Genomic DNA, 18890 nt, shown 5'->3' with positions numbered 1-18890 from the left:
AGAGAAATATCCAATTAGCGTCACTCCTCTGCTTTTTCACCCTTGCCCCTTTTCAAGAATTTCTCCAATTCCCTTTTGAAAGTAACAACAGAATCTGCATTTGGACTGTGGATTCTAAACCATGTTGACTCGCATTGTTATATTAATTTCTCTTCAACTACCCTGTAATTCTTTTGTAAATAATTTTCAATCCATGTCCTCTGAAGGAACCTACCTGGCAATGGTTACAGTTTTCTATAGTGATCACTCAATTTAATATGGATAATCTCCTGCAATGTGCAAACTCTGATAGTCAAACTCAGTGTCACCTAATGACAAAATTTTACAAAATTGAAGCCATCATTAATCATGGGCCCTGGCTCAGAGTAAAGTAATGCTCTTGGGGGGATATACACAATACCAGCAGAAGAGGAGGAGAGCTTGTAGTGTCAGACTGGAACAGTTATTATTTGGCACAGTTGAGTTTCTTATCCACTGACATTCTCTTAAAGGTCACTCTGCCATGTCAGTTCCCAAGAGCAGCGTCAATGGAAATCTACTACATCCAACCAAAATGTTTGTTCTCTTTTTACAGGAGTCTCCTTTACCACTAGGACCACCACACCTGTGACAGGTAAGTGGAAATAGCTGTATGTGAGAGAGATTCAAATTTTGAAAATGACTATTGTACATTTATGAACAAGGTTTGACTTTGTTACCTTGACTGTATGAATGCATTTTGCAATGTAGATGGCGTTGTGAAACAAGGGCTTGACCCATTTGCCACGTATTGAATTTGTTGAAAATCACTATTTCAGCAGGAGAGGGGATCTTTCAGTCGCGCATTGACCTCCTGCTATACACCTTAGCCATTTTCCTATCGACTGACTTTGGGCAGGTTTCCCTTGGTCACTTTGTCGGATTATCCCAATGAGAAATGTAGCTGGAAATCTATCACACTCAACCTCACCTGCTTGTCATCTTTTTGTTGAAAATTCCTTTTCAAAAATGGCCACCTCATCCATGACAGGTAGCTGTAAATAGGTAATTGAGAGAGTGAAATTTACAGTCGTCCTTTCGGCAAACCAGGCCATAATAACTTGCTAAGTAAAACTAATTTATCCTCATCTTCTCTCTCGTACTTTTCGATCATTCAAAAACAATCAGTCGAATGCTTGTAAAAGACATGTCTTGCCATCAGAGGGGGAAATGGCAGATCATTATGATTTTGTGGTTTGTGGGTGTGTGGAATAATTTCAGTATAGACGGATGTTCCTCCGTACATTTTCAATGGCGCAATTTTATGGGGAAAACAATGGCATAGAATCAAAATTAACATTTCTGAAATTAGTCCTGCTCAGGCTGATTTAAATTCACGAGTGGCAGTGAAGGAATAGTCTCGATCTATTAAACTCATGAAGAATCAACTGCACAAAACAGGTGCAGAAAATGTGCTCTTCAAAAATATGAAGGATATAAGAATTCTGATCATGTAACCGGGTAGTTAAACTGTAGGAAGCTGTTGAATTCATTTAATTAGAATCGTACAGGCTATTTGCTTCGTGGTGTCTATGGTGGATCTTTGACGAGATATCCAATTAGGCACCCTGCTCTGATTCTTCACCTTTGCCCCTTTTCAATAATTGCACCAATTCTCTTTTGAAAGTTACTACAGAATCTGCATTTAGACTGGATTCAAACCCATATTGACTCGCTGCATCAAATTAATTTCTCTTCCTCTACTCCGTAATTCTTTTGGTAATAATTTTCAATCCCTGTTTTTTTATTGTGGACTTACCTGGCAATGGTTACAGTTTTCTATAGTGATCACTCCTTTTAATATATATATTCTCCTGTAATGTGCAAACTCTGACAAACTCAGTGTCACCTAATGACAACATTTCACAAAATTGAAGACATCATCAATAATGGGCCCCGGTTCCAAGTAAAGTAATGCTCTTGAGGGGCTATATAGAATACCAGCAGAAGTGGAGGAGAGCTTGTAGCGTCAGACTGGAGCCTAGGAGGTGATTCTCTCAAAAAAAGTCGAAGTGCCGAATTTGCGTAAAAACTGGGGAAATTCATGTTGGGTTTTTTCAGTGTGAGTTTCGAAATGAATCTCGCACACTCTGCGCAAGGCAGAGTGCACTAGCGTGAATCACTCCAAACGTCAGTGAGCGGGACCTATTCCTGCTGGGGAGGCTGGCAGCATAGCGCTGAGTGGGTCACTGCACATGTGCCGATCTGTCATACCGGAAATTGGTGCATGCGCAGTGGTCCCGCACTGCCAGCCTCCCGATCGCTGGCCACCTCTATTGCTGGCCAGCTGGTGACCCCGCCTCACTGCCGGTGCAACTCTCCACCCCCACGGCTCGATCGCTGGCCTCTCTCCCTCCATCATTCACCCCAAATGCAGAGTGGCAGTAGGATCGCCCACCCCCACTGATCATTGCCCCCAGAGGCCTCCCCCCATCAAGCGCCACCTGCACCAGGCCCCACCCCTTGGCATTGTCCTATGTCTGGCAGGCAGTGCCAAGGTGCCCATTAGGCATTAGCACTTTGCCCCTTGGGTAGTGCCAGGGGGCTCAGGCTGGCACTGCCAAGCTGGCAATGCCCAGGGGACACGCCCATGGTGCCTGACTCTCTGGGAAGGGCCTCAATTGCCCCCCCCCACTTCACTCCAGCAGGGTCGGGCTGCCAGCTCCCTACAAGTGGGGAGCTATAGTAACCCCACTGGAGTGAACCACTCCTGGCAGCAGGGGAAGAGGCTAGCGGGTCCAGAGATTCAGTTCCGAGCCCGCTAATGCTATTTAAATTAGATTTTAAATCAATTATGCAGCTCCGTGCCGATTTGTGACGCAGAGCTGATGGTGCCAAAATTCCGGCTGCCGGAGATGCGCAGATGCTGTAATTCAATTGTTCCATCACTGTGTGTTCATTTTACAAAGTAATGTTACGGACAGGGTGTGAGGACTGATTGTCTGACCTGAAACTGTGTCCTTTTCTTACAGCAAACAGCACTATTATTCATGAGGCATCACCTGCACAAACCACAACAGGTACAGAAAATGTGAATATAAGAATCCTGATCTTGAATATGAGTAGTTAAACTGCAGGAAGCTGTTGAATTGATTTAATTAGAGTCATATTTCTCTTTAAAAATAATTCCTCCTCATCTTATATCTCTGGCCATTCACACCCCACCCCTGCTGCCAGCAAGGACGGAGAATTTGGGACTCTGCCAAATATCCGTTCACTGCAGCGGGACGGGAGATTCCCAGCTGCGGGTAAGGTGGGAGAATCCAGACCCTAGTACCTTTGCTAATTACCTTAATCCAATCACTCTGAATGCCTACCATAGTGCCGGTGGATCCAGTCTCCTGTCGTCGTGTGTCGCAAATATCTGTAATTTCCGACAATATTCAAGCTCTTAGAATCAAGCTATGCCTCAATTAAGGATGATGTGGAGATGCCGGCCCTGTTGGACTTTAACCTGGTGTTCTTAAACTTCTTACTCAATTAAGGAACTCAGGGGTCACAGTCGATCATTTTGCAATGTAGATGGTGTGGTGAAACAAGGGCCTGACCCATTAGCCACATGTTGCACATGTCGATGTTCACAATGTCAGCAGGAGAAGGGACCTTGCAGTAGCACATTGGCCACCTGGTATACACTTCAGCCATTTTCCTATTGACTGACTTGGACTGGTTTATAAAAGGGCCAGTCTGCCGGATTTACTCAATGGGAGATGTAACTGAAAATCTACCACATCCGACCTTACTGCTTGAAATCATTTACAGGAAATTCTTCTACAAACGTGACCTCGCCACTGGTGACCGGTAACTGCAAATTGGTGATTGAGAGTTAAATGTTGAAAATGGTAGCTTTACATTAAAACAAATATCTGAAATTAGTTCTCTTTACAACTCAGGCCATAACAACTTGATGAATTGGGCTGAATTTCCAGCCCTTTCTGGTGGTGGGATCTTCCAGTCCCTTTGATGGCGACTTCTCCGTGGCAGTGTTCCTGACAGCGTGCCCGGCGAGAAGTGCAAAACGCCGTTTACGTCGGCGGGACTGGAAAATGTTCCCATCCGCCAACGTTGAGCCATCTCTGCTGCTGAAAAACACACACCGCAGGAGTGGATAATATCACCCAATTTCTCATCATCTACTCTCTAGTACATTTGCTAATTACCCTCAATCCATGTCCCATGGTTATCAATCTTTCCTCCAAGGGCTATAGTGAATAGTACTGTTGTTAGCGTGACACCTTAGAAATCATAGAAATCATAGAAACCCTACAGTACAGAAAGAGGCCATTCGGCCCATCGAGTCTGCACCGACCACAATCCCACCCAGGCCCTACTCTCATATCCCTACATATTGACCCACTAATCCCTCTGACCTACGCATCTCAGGACACTAAGGGCAATTTTTAGCATGGCCAATCAACCTAACCCGCACATCTTTGGACTGTGGGAGGAAACCGGAGCACCCGGAGGAAACCCACGCAGACACGAGGAGAATGTGCAAACTCCACACAGACAGTGACCCAAGCCGGGAATCGAACCCAGGTCCCTGGAGCTGTGAAGCAGCAGTGCTAACCACTGTGCTACCGTGCCGCCCCTTCTTCAGAGATGATAACTGCTGCAGACCATGTGCTCTTTGAGGATATGCAGAATATAAGAAATTTGACTTCTAATGCTGAAACTGAGTGTTTAAGCACCCCTTGACTCTGTTGATTATCTTTGAATCAAAGTGGAAAGAATGAGGCTTTTTGTCTCATTGTACCTGTACTGGGTCTTTGAAAGAGCTATCCACTCCCCTGCTCTTTTCCTCTGTAAAGTTCGCTTTTCAAATAGACTGTTACAATAGAATCAGCTTCTGGGCGAAGTCTCCTATTAAACACAAAGTTTCCTCATCCTCCTTGCTAATTACCTAAATCAATTCACTCTGGATAACTACCATACTGCCAGTGGATCCAGTCTTGTACAGGCCTGTGCCCCTAATGCCTATAATTTCCTACAACGTTGAAGCTCATGGAATCAAACTATGCATGAATTAAGAGCTGCAATTTGCAATGTAGATTGTGTTGTAAAACAAGGGCCTGAGCCATTAGCTACGTGTTGCACTTGTCAAAATTAACGATTTCAGCAGACAGGGGGACCTTGCAGCACTGCTTTCACTTCCTGGTATGCACCTCAGCCAATTTCCTATTGACTGACTTTGAGCAGGTTTATAAAAGGGCCACTCTGCCAGATTAACCCAATGGGAGATATAGCTGGAAATCTACCACACCTGACCTAACAGCTTATAATCCTTTTATAGGAAAATCCAGTTCCAATATGACCACCTCATCCCTGATAGGTAACTGCAAATAAGTGATTTAGAGAGTGAAATTTACATTAGTCCTTTTGGCAAACTAGGCCATAACAACTTGCTGAGTTAAAACAATTTATCCTCATCTTCTCTCTTGTACTTTTCAATAGTCCAAAAACAATCAGTCGATTGCTTGTAAAAGGCATGTCTTGCCAACAGAGGGAAATGGCAAAATTGATATGAGTGTGTGATTGATGGGTGCGTGGAAGGATACACAGACATTCCTCTGAACGTTATTGTTGGCACAATTTTATGGGGAGATCAATGACTTAGAATCAATATTAACATTTCTGAAATTAATGCTGCTGAGGCTGCCTTAACTTCATGAGTGGCAGTGAAGGAATAGTCTGGATCTATTAAACTCATGAAAAATCTCTCATCTTGCTATAGAATCTTTAAGTAATTCAGTTGTTTCATCACCATGTGGACATTTTACAAAGTAATGTTATGGACGGGTGTGAGGGTTGATTGATCTGAAATTGTGATCTTTCCTTACAGCAAACAGCACCATTAGTAACAATACATCAACTCCACAGCCCACAACAGGTATGAAAATGCTCTGCTATTTCACGCTTGCCCCTTTTCAAGAATTTCTCCAATTTTCTTTTGTAAGTTATACAGAATCTGCATTTATACTGTGGATTCTAACCCATATTGACTTACTGCCTTAAATTAATTTCTCTTCAGCTCGCCTGTAATTCTTTTGGTAATAATTTTCAATCCATGTCCTCTTATGGACCTACCCGGCAATGGCTACAGTTTTCTATAGTGATCACTCCTTTTAATATGGATAATCCCCTGCAATGTGCAAACTCTGACAGTCAAACTCAGTGTCACCTAATGACAATATTTTACAAAATTGAAGGCATCATTAATCATGGGCCCTGGCTCAGAGTAAAGTAATGCTCTTGGGGGGATATGCACAATACCAGCAGAAGTGGAGGAGAGCTTGTAGTGTCAGACTGGAACAGTTATTATTTGGTATAGTTGATTTTCTTATCCACTGACATTCTCTTAAAGGGCACTTTGCCATGTTAGTTCCCGAGGGCAGTGTCAATGGAAATCTACTACATCCAACCAAAATGTTTGTTATCTTTTTACAGGGGTCTCCTTTACCACTAGGACCACCACACCTGTGACAGGTAATTGTAAATAGTTATATGAGATGATTCAAATTTTGAAAATGACCATTGTACATTTAGGAACACAGTTTGATGTTGTTAACTTGACTGTATGAATGCACCTGAGCTGCTTCTTCCCAATGCAGATTGACAAATTCAGCCTCTCTCTTCATTTGGAGAGAGATGCACTAAGATGCACAATAATACTCAAGGAAGGTCTGGACAAACACTATTTTCCAAATCTAGTGTCTTGTCACACGCCCAGTGTCATTGGTAATAGACATGCCAAAAAAACTCCGATATGGTTTTTACAAACAAAACGATCAATCGCTTAGTTTTAAATGAGATGTATTACCACCAAAGGGAGAAGAAGTGCATCAAAATGTGTGTGTAGGTTGTAGATGTGTAGGGGATATGTAGTCAATACTCTGAAAATTGTCATTGGCAGAATTTTAATTGGGAGATCATTGACTCTTAGAATTAATATTACAATTTTAAAAATGTTTTCTCTTTGTGCTTATTTCAGTTCCAATATTGGTTTTAAAAGAACATTCTCGATTTATTCAACTCATGAAAAATGTAACACTTTGTCATCAAATCCTTAATTAGTCCCCTGTGTGATATTCTGTATACAATTTACAAAATGATGTTGTGATTGTCTGATCACAAAGATGTGCGGGTTAGATTGTCTGATCCAAAGATGTGCGGGTTAGGTTGTCTGATCCAAAGATGTGCGGGTTAGGTTGATTGGCCAGGTTAAAAATTGTCCCTTAGAGTCCTGGGATGCATAGGTTAGAGGGATTAGCGGGTAAATATGTGGGGGCAGGGCCTGGGTGGGATTGTGGTCGGTGCAGACTCGATGGGCCGAATGGCCTCCTTCTGCACTGTAGGATTCCTATGATGACTTCTATGATGATCTGAAATCCTGTAGTGAACAGCACTGTTGTTAACGTGACACCTTCTGCACAGATACTAAAAATGTGCTCATGGAGTATATTAACAATGTCAGAAATCTGATGTGGTAATTGAGTGGCTAAGCGCCCCATAAAACTGTTGGCATGATTATCATTGAATCAAACGGGACGGAAGTAGACTATTTGGCTCATTACATCTGTGCTAACTTCAGAATTCACCAATTTATCAGGCAGTTAAATCTAAACCATAAGATCTCTCATTAAAAATAATTCCTCCTCATCTTACATTTCACGCCATTCACACCCCACCCCTGCTGCAGGAAGGACAGAGAATTTGGGACTCTGCCAAATATTCATTCACTGCAGCAGGACAGGAGATTCCTGGCTGCGAGTGAGCTCGGAGAATCCAGCCCCTAGCACCTTTGCTGATTACCTGAAATCCAATCACTCTGGATACCTACCAGGGTAAGAAGTCTCACAACACCAGGTTAAAATCCAACAGGTTTATTTGGTAGCAAAAGCCACTAGCTTTCAGAGCGCTGCTCCTTCGTCAGGTAAGTGGGAGTTCTGTTCATAAACAGGGCATATAAAGACTCAAACTCAATTTTCAAAATAATGGTTGGAATGCGAGTCTTTACAGGTAATCAAGTCTTAAAGGTACAGACAATGTGAGTGGAGAGAAGGTGCCTACCAGGGTGCCAGTGGATCCAGTCTCCTGTTGTCCTGTGTCGCAAATATCTATAATTTCCGACAATATTCAAGCTCTTAGAATCAAGCTATGCTTCAATTAAGAGCTGCATTTTGCAATATAGATGGTGTGGTGTAACCCATTAGCCACATGTTGCACTTGTCGAAATTCACAATGTCAGCAGAAGAGGAGACCTTGCAGTAGCGCATTGGACACCTGGTACACCTCAGACAGTTTCCTATTGACTGATTTTGGACAGGTTTATAAAAGGACCACTCTGCCGGATTAACCCAATGGGAAATGTAGCTGAAAATCTACCACATCCGACCTAACTGCTTGAAATCTTTTACAGGAAATTCTTCTACAAAAGTGACCACCTCACCGGTGACAGGTAACTGCAAATTGGTGATTGAGAGATTAAAATGGCGGCTGTACATTAATACAAATATCTGAAATTAGTTCTCTTTACAACTCAGGCCGTAACAACTTGATGAATTGGGCTAACTTTCCAGTCCTTTATGCAGCGGGGGTCTTTCAGTCCCTCTGATTGCGACTCCCCCCGGAGCAGGGTTCCTGGCAGTGTGCCCGGCGAAAAGTGCAAAACATCATTGACATCGGTGGGACTGGATAACCAGTCTCACCAGCCAATGGCGAGCTAACTCTGCTGCTGGAAAAGACACTCCGGGCGGGAGGGGATAATCTCTTCAATTTCTCCTCATCTACTCACTAGTACATTTGCTAATTACCTTCAATCCATGCCCATGGTTACCAACCTTTCCTCCAAGGGCTATAGTGAATAGTGACACCTTCTCCAGAGATAACTGCTGCAGACCATTTGCTCTTTGAGGATATGTAAAATTTAAGAAATAGGACTTCTAATGCTGAAACTGAGTGCTAAAGCACCCCTTGAACCTGTTGATGTGATTATCATTAAATCAAAGTGGATAGAATGAGGCATTTTGACTGATTGTACCTGTACTGGGTCTTTGAAAGAACTATCCACTTAGTCCCACTCCCCTGCTCTTTTCCTCTGTAAAGTTCACTTTTCAAGTAGTCTGTTACAATAGATTCAGCTTCTGGGGGAAATCTCCTATTAAAAACAATTTTTCCTCATCCCCCAGTACGCTTGCTAATTACTGTACCTTAAATCCATATTTTCTGGCTATCTACCATATTGCCAGTGGATCCAGTCTCCTATAAGCCTGTGCCCCTAATGTCCATAATTTCCTACAATGCTGAAGCCCTTGGAGTCAAAGCATGCATGAATTAAGATCTGTATTATACAATGTAGATGGTGTTGTGAAACAAGGGCCTGAGCCCTTAGCCACGTGTTGCACCTGTCGAAATTAACAATGTCAACAGGAGAGGGGACCTTGCAGTAGTGCATTGACCTCCTGGTTTACACCTCAGCTAATTTCCCATTGACTGACTTTGGTTTATAAAAGGGTCACTCTGCCGGATTAACCCAATGGCAGATGTAGCTGGAAATCTTTGGGCGACACAATCGCACAGTGGTTAGCACTGCTGCCTCACACCGGTTTGATTCCTGGTTTAGGTCACTGTCTGTGTGGAATTTGCACATTCTCCCCGTGTCTGCGTGGGCTTCCTCTGGGTACTGCAGTTTCCTCCCACAGTCCAAAGATGTGTAGTTTAGGTGAATTGGCCATGCTAAATTGTTCCTTAGTATCAAGAGGACTAGCTAGGGTGAATGCATGGGGTTATGGGGATAGGGCCTGGGTGAGATTGTGGGCAGTGCAGACTCGATGGACCAAATGACTTCCTTCTGCACTGTAGGATTCTATGATTCTATGATCGACCACACCTGACATAACAGCTTGTAATCGTTTTATAGGAAAATCCAGTTCCAATATGACCACCTTATCCATGACAGGTAACTGCAAATTAGGTGTTTGAAAGAGTGAAATTTACAGGAGTAATTTTTGCAAACCAGGCCATAACAACGTGCTGAATAAAAATAATTTATCCTTATCGTCTCTCATACTTTCAATAGTTCAAAAACAATCAGTTGATTACTTGTAAAAGGCCTGTCTTGCCACCAGAGGGGGAAATGGCAAATTGATATGAGTGTGTGATTGATGGGTGTGTGGAAGGATACACAGACATTTCTCTGAATGTTATCATTGGCACAATTTTATGGGGAGATCAATGACTTAGAATCAATATTAACATTTCTTGCTGCTCAGGCTGACTTAAATTCACGAGTGGCAGTGAAGGAATAGTCTGGATCTATTAAACTCATGAAAAATCTCGCATTTTCTTATATAACCCTCAAGTTGTTTCATCACTGTGTGGACATTTTACAAAGTAATGTTACGGACAGAGTGTGAGGGTTGATTGTCTGATCTAAAATTGTGATCTTTCCTTACAGCAAACAGCACTATTAGTAACGATGCATCAACTGCACAGCCCACAACAGGTACGGAAAATGTGCTCTTCAAAAATATGAAGAATATAAGAATCCTGATGCTGGAACTAGGTAGTCAAACTGGTGGAAGCTGTGAAATTGATTTAAGATAGAATCATGCAGGCTATTTGCTTCATGGTGTCTACGATGGATCTTTGTAAGAGATATCCAATTAGCGGCACTGCTCCGATTTTTCATGCTTGCCCCTTTTCATGAGTTTCTCCAATTCCCTTTTGAAAGTTACAACAGAATCTGCATTTAGACTGGATTCTAACCCGTATTGACTCGCTGTGTTAAATTAATTTCTCTTCTGCTCTCCTGTAATTATTTTGATAATTTTCAATCCATGTCCTCCTATTATGGACCTATCCGGCAATGGCTACAGTTTTCTATAGTGATCACTCCTTTTAATATGGGTAATCTCCTGTAATGTGCAAAATCTGACAGTCAAACTCAGTGTCAGCTAATGACAACATTTTACAAAATTGAAGCCATCATTAATCATGGGCCCTGGCTCAGAGTAAAGTAATGCTCTTGGGGGGGATATACACAATACCAGCAGAAGTGGAGGAGAGCTTGTAGTGTCAGACTGGAACAGTTATTATTTGGTTCAGTTGATTTTCTTATCCACTGACATTCTCTTAAAGGTCACTCTGCCATGTCAGTTCCCGAGAGCAGCCCCAATGGAAATCTACTACATCCAACCAAAATGTTTGTTCTCTTTTTACAGGGGCCTCTTTGACCACTATGACCACCACACCTGTGACAGGTAATTGTAAATAGCTGTGAGATGATTCAAATTTTGAAAATGACATTGTACATTTGTGCATGGGTGGCATGGTGGCACAGTAGTTAGCACTGCAGCCTCGCAGCGCCAGGGTCCCAGGTTCAAATCCGGTCTCGGATCACTGTCTGTGTGGAGTTTGCACTTTGCACTGTCTGCGTGGATTTCCTCCGGGTGCTCCGGTTTCCTCCAACAGTCCAAAGATGTGCGGGTTAAGTTGATTGGCCATGCGAAATTGACCCTAGTGCCAGCGGGATTAGCAGAGTAAATGTGTGGGATTACAGGAATAGGGGCTGGGTTGGATTGTAGTCGGTACAGACTCAATGGGCTGAATGGCCTCCTTCTGTACTGTAGGGATTCTATGATTTGTGAACAAAGTTTGATTTTGTTAACTTGACTACATGAATGTACCTGAGCTGCTTCTTCCTAATGCAGATTGACAAATTCAGCCCCTCTGTTCTGCACCTCCTATAAGATGCACAATAATACACAAGGGAGGTCTGGACAAACAGTGTTTTCCAAATCTAGTGCCTTGTTACAAGTCCAGTGTCACTGGTACTAGAAACTGCATAAAAAGTCAACATAGTTTTTAAGAACAAAGTTTTAAATGAAATGTATTACCACCAAAGGGAGAAAAAGTGCATCAAAATGTGTGCGTGGGTTTTAGATGTTTCGGGGAAAGTCAGAGTAAATACTGTTCCTCTGGAATTTGTGGCAGAATTTTAATGGGGAGATTTTTTTTTGATTTGATTTGATTTATTATTGTCACATGTATTAACATACAGGGAAAAGTATTGTTTCTTGCGCGCTATACAGACAAAGTTCATAGAGAAGGAAACGAGAGAGTGCAGAATGTAGTGTTATAGTCATATCTAGGGTGTAGAGAAAGATCAACTTAATGCAAGGTAAGTCCATTCAAAAGACTGACAGCAGCAGGGAAGAAGCTGTTCTTGAGTCGGTTGGTATGTGACCTCAGACTTTTGTATCTTTTTCCTGAAGGAAGAAGGTGGGAGAATGTCCAGGGTGCGTGGGGTCCTTAATTATGCTAGCTGCATTGCCAAGGCAGCAGGAAGTGTGGACAGTGTGGACAGAGTCAATGGATGGGAAGCTGGTTTGCATGATGGATTGGGTTGCATTCATGACCTTTTGTAGGTTCTTGTGGTCTTGGGCAGAGCAGGAGCCATACCAAGCTGTGATACAACCAGAAAGAATGCTTTCTATGGCTCATCTGTAAAAGTTGGTGAGAGTCGTAGCTGACATGCCAAATTTCCTTACTCTTCTGAGAAACTAGAGGCCTTGGTGGGGTTTCTTAACTATAGTGTCGGCATGGGGTACCAGGACAGGTTGTTGGTGATCTGGACAGATTCCCTATCTCGTTCCTGTACTCTGTCTCATCATTGTTTGAAATCTGTCCCACTACGGTGGTGCCGTCAGCAAACTTGATAATCAAATTGGAGGGGAATTTGGCCGCACAGCATAGGTGTACAAGGAGTATAGTGGGGGCTGAGAACACAGCCTTGTGGGACACCGGTGTTGAGGATGATTGCGGAGGAGGTGTTGTTGCCTATCCTTATTGATTGTGGTCTATGAGTTAGGAAGTTCAGGATCCAGTCACAGAGGGATCATTGATTCTTAGAATTAATATTACAATTTTTTAAATGTATTCTCTTTGTGCTGATTTCAGTTCCAATATTGGTTTGAAAGGACCAGTCCAGATCAATCAACTCATGAAAAATGTAACATTTTGTCATCAAATCCTTAATTAGTCCCCGTGTAATATTCTGTATGCAATTTACAAAATTATGTGTGGACAGGGTGGTGTTTGATCAGAAATCCTATAAGTGAACAGCACCGTTGTTAATGTGACACCTTCTCCACAGATACTAAAAATGTGCCCATGGAGCATATTAACAATGTCAGAAATCTGATGTGATAATTGAATGGCTAAGCACTCCTTAAAACTGTTAGTGCGATTATCATTGAATCATACGAAATTGAGGTAGGCTCATTGCTTCTGTGCTAGCTTCAGATTACACCAACTGGGTTAATCAGTCCCTCCAATCTAAATCATAAGACTCTCCAATTAAAAATAATTCCTCCTCATCTTATGTCTCTGACCATTCACACCCCGCTGCTGCTGCCAGAGAAAATGGAGAATTTGGTACCCAGCGAAATCTCTGTTCACTGCAGCGGGACGGGAGATTCCCAGCTGTGAGCAAGGTCGGAGAACCCTGTTGCTAAATACCTTAAATCCATTCACTCTGGATACCTATCATACTGTAAGAAGTCTCACAACACCAGGTTAAAGTTCAACAGGTTTATTTGGTAGCAAAAGCCACTAGCTTTCAGAGCGCTACTCCTTCGTCAGGTAAGTGGGAGTTTTGTTCACAAACAGGGCATAGAAAGACACAAACTCAATTTACAAAATAACGGTTGGAATGCGAGTCTTTCCAGGTAATCAAGTCTTAAAGGTACAGACAATGTGAGTGGAGAGAGCGTTAAGCACAGGTTAAAAAGATGTATATTGTCTCCTGACAGGACAGTTAGTGAGATTTTGCAAGTGAGATTTTGCAAGCCCAGGCAAGTCGTGGGGGTTACAGATAGTGTGACATGATCCCGGTTGAGGCCGTCCACATGTGTGCGGAACTTGGCTATCAGTTTCTGCTCAGCGACTCTGCGTTGTGTGTCGTGAAGGCCGCCTTGGAGAACGCTTACCCGAAGATCAGAAGCCGAATGCCCGTGACCACTGAAGTGTTCTCCAACAGGAAGAGAACACTCTTGCCTGGTAATTGTCAAGCGGTGTTCCTTCATCCGTTGTCGTAGCGTCTGCATGGTCTCCCCAATGTACCATGCCTCGGGACATGCAGCGTATCAGGTTGGCCAAGTTGCTAGAGTATGTACCGTGTACCTGGTGGATGGTGTTCTCACGTGAGATGATGGCATCCGTGTCGATGATCTGGCATGTCTTGCAGAGGTTGTTGTGGCAGGGTTGTGTGGTGTCGTGGTCACTGTTCTCCTGAAGGCTGGATATTTTGCTGCGGACAATGGTCTGTTTGACGTTGTGCAGTTGTTTGAAGGCAAGAAGTGGGGGTGTAGGGATGGCCTTGGCGAGATGTTTGTCTTCATCAATGACATGTTGAAGGCTCCGGAGAAGATGTCGTAGCTTCTCCGCTCCGGGGAAGTACTGGATGACGAAGGGTACTCTGTCCGCCGTGTCCCGTGTTTGTCTTCTGAGGAGGTCGGTGCGGCTTTTTGCTGTGGCTCTTCTGAACTGTCGATCGATGAGTCGAGCGCCATATATATATTATTAACATTATTTTGTAAATTGAGTTTGTGTCTTTATATGCCCTGTTTGTGAACAGAATTCCCACTTACCTGACGAAGGAGCAGCGCTCCGAAAGCTAGTGGCTTTTGCTACTAAATAAACCTGTTGGACTTTAACCTGGTGTTATGAGACTTCTTACTGTGTTTACCCCAGTCCAACGCCGGCATCTCCACCCAGGAACCCAGTCTCCTATCATCCTGTGACACAAATGTCTATAATTTCATACAATATTCAAACTCTTAGAGTCAATCTATGCATCAATTAAGAGCTGCGTTTTGCAATATAGATGGTGTTGTTAAACAAGGGCCTGACCCATTAGCCACGTGTTGCACTAGTCAAAATTCACAATGTCAGCAGGAGAGGGGACCTTGCAGTAGTGCATTGACCTCCTGGTATATACCACATCCATTTTCCTCTTGACCTTCTTTGGGCACGTTTATAAAAAGGGCCACTCTGCTAGATTACCCAATGGGAGATGTAGCTGGAAATCCACCACATTCAACCTAACTACTTGTAATCTTTTTATAGGAAATTCCTTCACCAATGTGACCATCTCTTCTATGACAGGCAACTGCAAATAGCTGATTGAGAGATTAAAATGTTGAAAATGGCAGCTGTACATTAATTCAAATTCTGAACATATCTCTCTTTGCAACCCAAGCAATAACAACTTGCTGTATTGGGCTAAAAATGCCAGCTCTGCCTGGCGGCGCAATCTTCTAGTCCAAATAATGGTGACCCCCCCCCCCCCACCGCCCCCCGTGGCAGGCTTCCTGGTGGCATGGCCGGCAAACAATGCAAAATGCCACTGACATCGGCAGGAATGGAAAATCCTGCCGCCAGCCTATTGTGAGACATTTCTTCTGCCGGAAATCACACTGCGGAGGGGAGTAGATATTTTCACCCAATTCCTTGTCATCTACTCTCTAGTACATTTGCAAATTACCTTCAATCCATGTCCCATGGTTACCAATCTTTCCTCCAAGTGGTATAGTGAATGGTACTGTTGTTAGTATGACATCTTCTCCAGAGATAACAGGTGCTCTTTGAGAATATACAGAATATAAGAAATAGGACTTCTAATGCTGAAACTGAGTGCTTAAACATCCCCAGGAAGCTGGTAATGTGATTATCATTGAATCAAAGTGGATAGAATGAGGCTTTTTGACTCATTGTACCTGAGCTGGGTCTTTGAAAGAACTATCCACTTAGTCCCACTTCCCTGCTCTTTTCCTCTGTAAAGTTCGCTTTTCAAGTAGACTGTTACAATAGAATTAGCTTCCACCAATTTATCACACGCTGCAATCGAAACCATGAGACTCTCCAGTCTCCTCATCTTACCTCAAGTGTGCTTAGTAATTACACTAAATCCATTGACTCTGAATGCCCATCATCACACCAGTGGGTTCTGCTTTCTATAGGCCTGTGCCCCTAATGTCTATAATTTCCTACAATATTGAAGCTCTGAGAATCAAACTATGCATCAATTAAGAGCTGTATTTTGCAATGTAGATGGTGTTCTGAAACACTGGCCTGACTCATTATGTGGAGATGGGGTTATGTTGGACTGGGGCGGGCACAGTAAGAAGTCTCACAACACCAGGTTAAAGTCCAATAGGTTTATTTGGCACTAGCTTTTGGAGTCTCAGGCTCCTTCATCAGATGAGTGAGGACTTGTGTTCACAAACAGGTCATACACAGACACAAGCTCAATTTACAAGATAATGGTTGGAATGTGAGTCTTTACAGGTAATCAAGTCTTAAAGGTACAGACAATGTGAGTGGAGAGAGGGCCAAGCACAGGATAAAGAGGTGTGTATCGTAGGGGTGTGGGGATGGCCTTGGCAAGATGTTAGTCTTCATCGATGACATGTTGAAGGCTCTGGAAAAGATGTCGTAGCTTCTCCACTCCGGGGAAGTACTGGACGACAAAGGGTACTCTGCCCGCCATGTCCCGTGTTTGTCTTCTGAGGAGGTCAGTGCGGTTTTTCGCTGTGGCATGTCGGAACTGTTGATTGATGAGTCGAGCGCCATATCCTGTACTTATGAGGACGTCTGTAGGTGTCTGTTGTGATCCTCCTCATCTGAGCAGATCCTGTGTATCTGGAGGGCTTGTCCATAGGGCTTGGCTTCTTTAATGTGTTTAGGGTGGATGCTGGAGAAGTGGAGCATCGTGAAGTTATCAGTGGGCTTGCGGTACAGTGAAGTGCTGAGGTGACCGTCCTTGGTGGAGATGCATGTGTCCAAGAATGCAACCGATTCTGGAGAGTAGTCCATGGTGAGTCTGATGGTGGGATGGAACTTGTTGATGTCATCATACAGTTGTTTCAAAGATTGTTCGCCATGAGTCCAAAGGAAGAAAATGTCATCGATGTATCTAGTGTATAGCATCGGTTGAAGGTCCTGTGTGATGAAGAAATCTTGTTTGAACCTATGCACAAAGATGTTGGCATATTGAGGTGCGAATTTGGTCCCCATGGCTGTTCCATGTGCCTGGATGAAGAACTGGTTGCTGAAGGTGAAGACGTTGTGGTCCAGGATGAAGCGGATGAGTTGTAGAATTGTATCTGGAGATTGGCAGTTGTTGGCGTTGAGTACTGAGGCAGTTGCAGCAATGCCGTCGTCGTGGGGGGTGCTGGTGTAGAGTGCCGAGACATCCATTGTGACGAGGAGCGCTCCTGGTTCAACTGCTCCACGTGTGCTGAGTTTCTGTAGGAAGTCTGTAGTATCACGACAGAAGCTGGGGGTTCTTTGTACAATGGGTTTCAGGATGCCCTCGTCGTAGCCGGAGAGGTTTTCACACAGGGTCCCATTGCCTGATACGATGGGACGGCCGGGCGTGTTGGCCTTGTGTATCTTCGGGAGGCAATAGAGATCTCCAACACGGGGAGTATGTGGGATGAGAGCACGGAGGGTGCTCTGAAGGTCCGGATCAAAGGTCTTGATCAGTCTGTTGAGTTGATGGGTGTGTTCTTTTGTCGGATCTGTGGGTAACTGTCTGTAGTGTTCCTCGTTGTTCAGTTGTCGGTACACTTCTTTGCAGTAATCCGTTCGATTCAATATGACAGTGGCCCCTCCTTTGTCTGCTGGTTTGATGACAATGTTGCGGTTGGTCTTGAGAGCGCAGATGGCGTTGCGTTGTGCTTGGGTGACGTTCGGGGCTGTCTTGTGAGTGCAGCTAATGAATCTGGCATTGATGCACCTCCTGATGGCTTGGGCATACATGTCGAGTCAAGGGCAGCGGCCTTCCAGAGGAGTCCAATTCGACTCTTTCCTCTTCAGATGCACTGCGGATCCCTCTTTAACCTGTTGGATTTTAACCTTGTGTTGTGAGACTTCTTACTGACTCATTAGCCATGTGTTGCACTTGCCAAATTCAAAACGTCAGCAGAAGAGTTGACCTTGCAGTAATGCGTTGGCCACCTGGTATACACCTCAGCCAATTTCCTATCGACTGACTTTGTGTAGGTTTGCAAAAGGGTCATGTTGCCAGATTAACCCAATGGGCGATGTAACTGAAAATCTACCACTCCCGACCTAACCGCTTATAATCTTTTTACAGGGAATTACTTTACCAATGTGACCACCTCACCGGCGACAGGTAACTGCAAATAGGTGATTGTGGGATTAGATTTACATTAGTTCTCTTTGTAACCCAGGCTATAACAATTTTCTGAGTGAACATATTTTCTCCTCATCTCCCCTCTCGCACTTTTGCTAATTATCTTCAATCCATGTCGCAAGGTTAGCAACTTTCTGTCCAGTGGCTACATTTTCCTTCAGACCAATGGTCACAACAATGCCTATAATCTGTGAAAATATTTCCATCCTTATAGTCAAGCTTGATGTCAAGTAAAATTGCATTTTGTGATGTTGATGATGTTAGGAAACTACTGATCTGGGCCATTAGCTACGTGTATTAGACTTGAGGATAATTGCAATTTCAGCCATACTGACCAGATTGCAGTGTCAGATTAGCACCTCAGACAACTCTTTTTTAATCAACTATCATTGAGCTTGTTCTTTTAAAAGGCCACTCCACCAGCTTGTTTCGAAAGAGGTGAAGGTGAAATTCTACCACAGGAACCTATCTGCTTGTCATAATTTTACAGGAACCTTCTTTGCCCACGCTAGCACTTGACCAATTCAATGGCACTCAATTTCAAATCTGAAATTAAGAGCCATATATTAATCATTTTTATTTACATGGCTCTATAAATGCCTTTGCACTTTTCACTTTTTCACTTGTGTGGGCAGCATAGTGGCACAAT

At 43.5% G+C, this 18890-nt stretch overlaps 1 long non-coding RNA gene across 1 annotated transcript; it reads left to right on the top strand.

The window, feature by feature from the left end:
* The first annotated feature begins 10479 nt into the window (after window positions 1-10479).
* Window positions 10480-18199, top strand: LOC144506376 (uncharacterized). The gene is made up of 3 exons (XR_013499894.1): window positions 10480-10522; window positions 11241-11279; window positions 18182-18199. It is a non-coding gene; the product is annotated as an uncharacterized LOC144506376 (long non-coding RNA).
* The last annotated feature ends 691 nt before the right edge of the window (window positions 18200-18890 follow it).

Source organism: Mustelus asterias, chromosome 17 (assembly GCF_964213995.1).
Source record: "Mustelus asterias chromosome 17, sMusAst1.hap1.1, whole genome shotgun sequence".
Lineage (NCBI taxonomy): Eukaryota > Metazoa > Chordata > Chondrichthyes > Carcharhiniformes > Triakidae > Mustelus > Mustelus asterias.
This window is presented reverse-complemented; position numbering and strand designations above follow the sequence as displayed.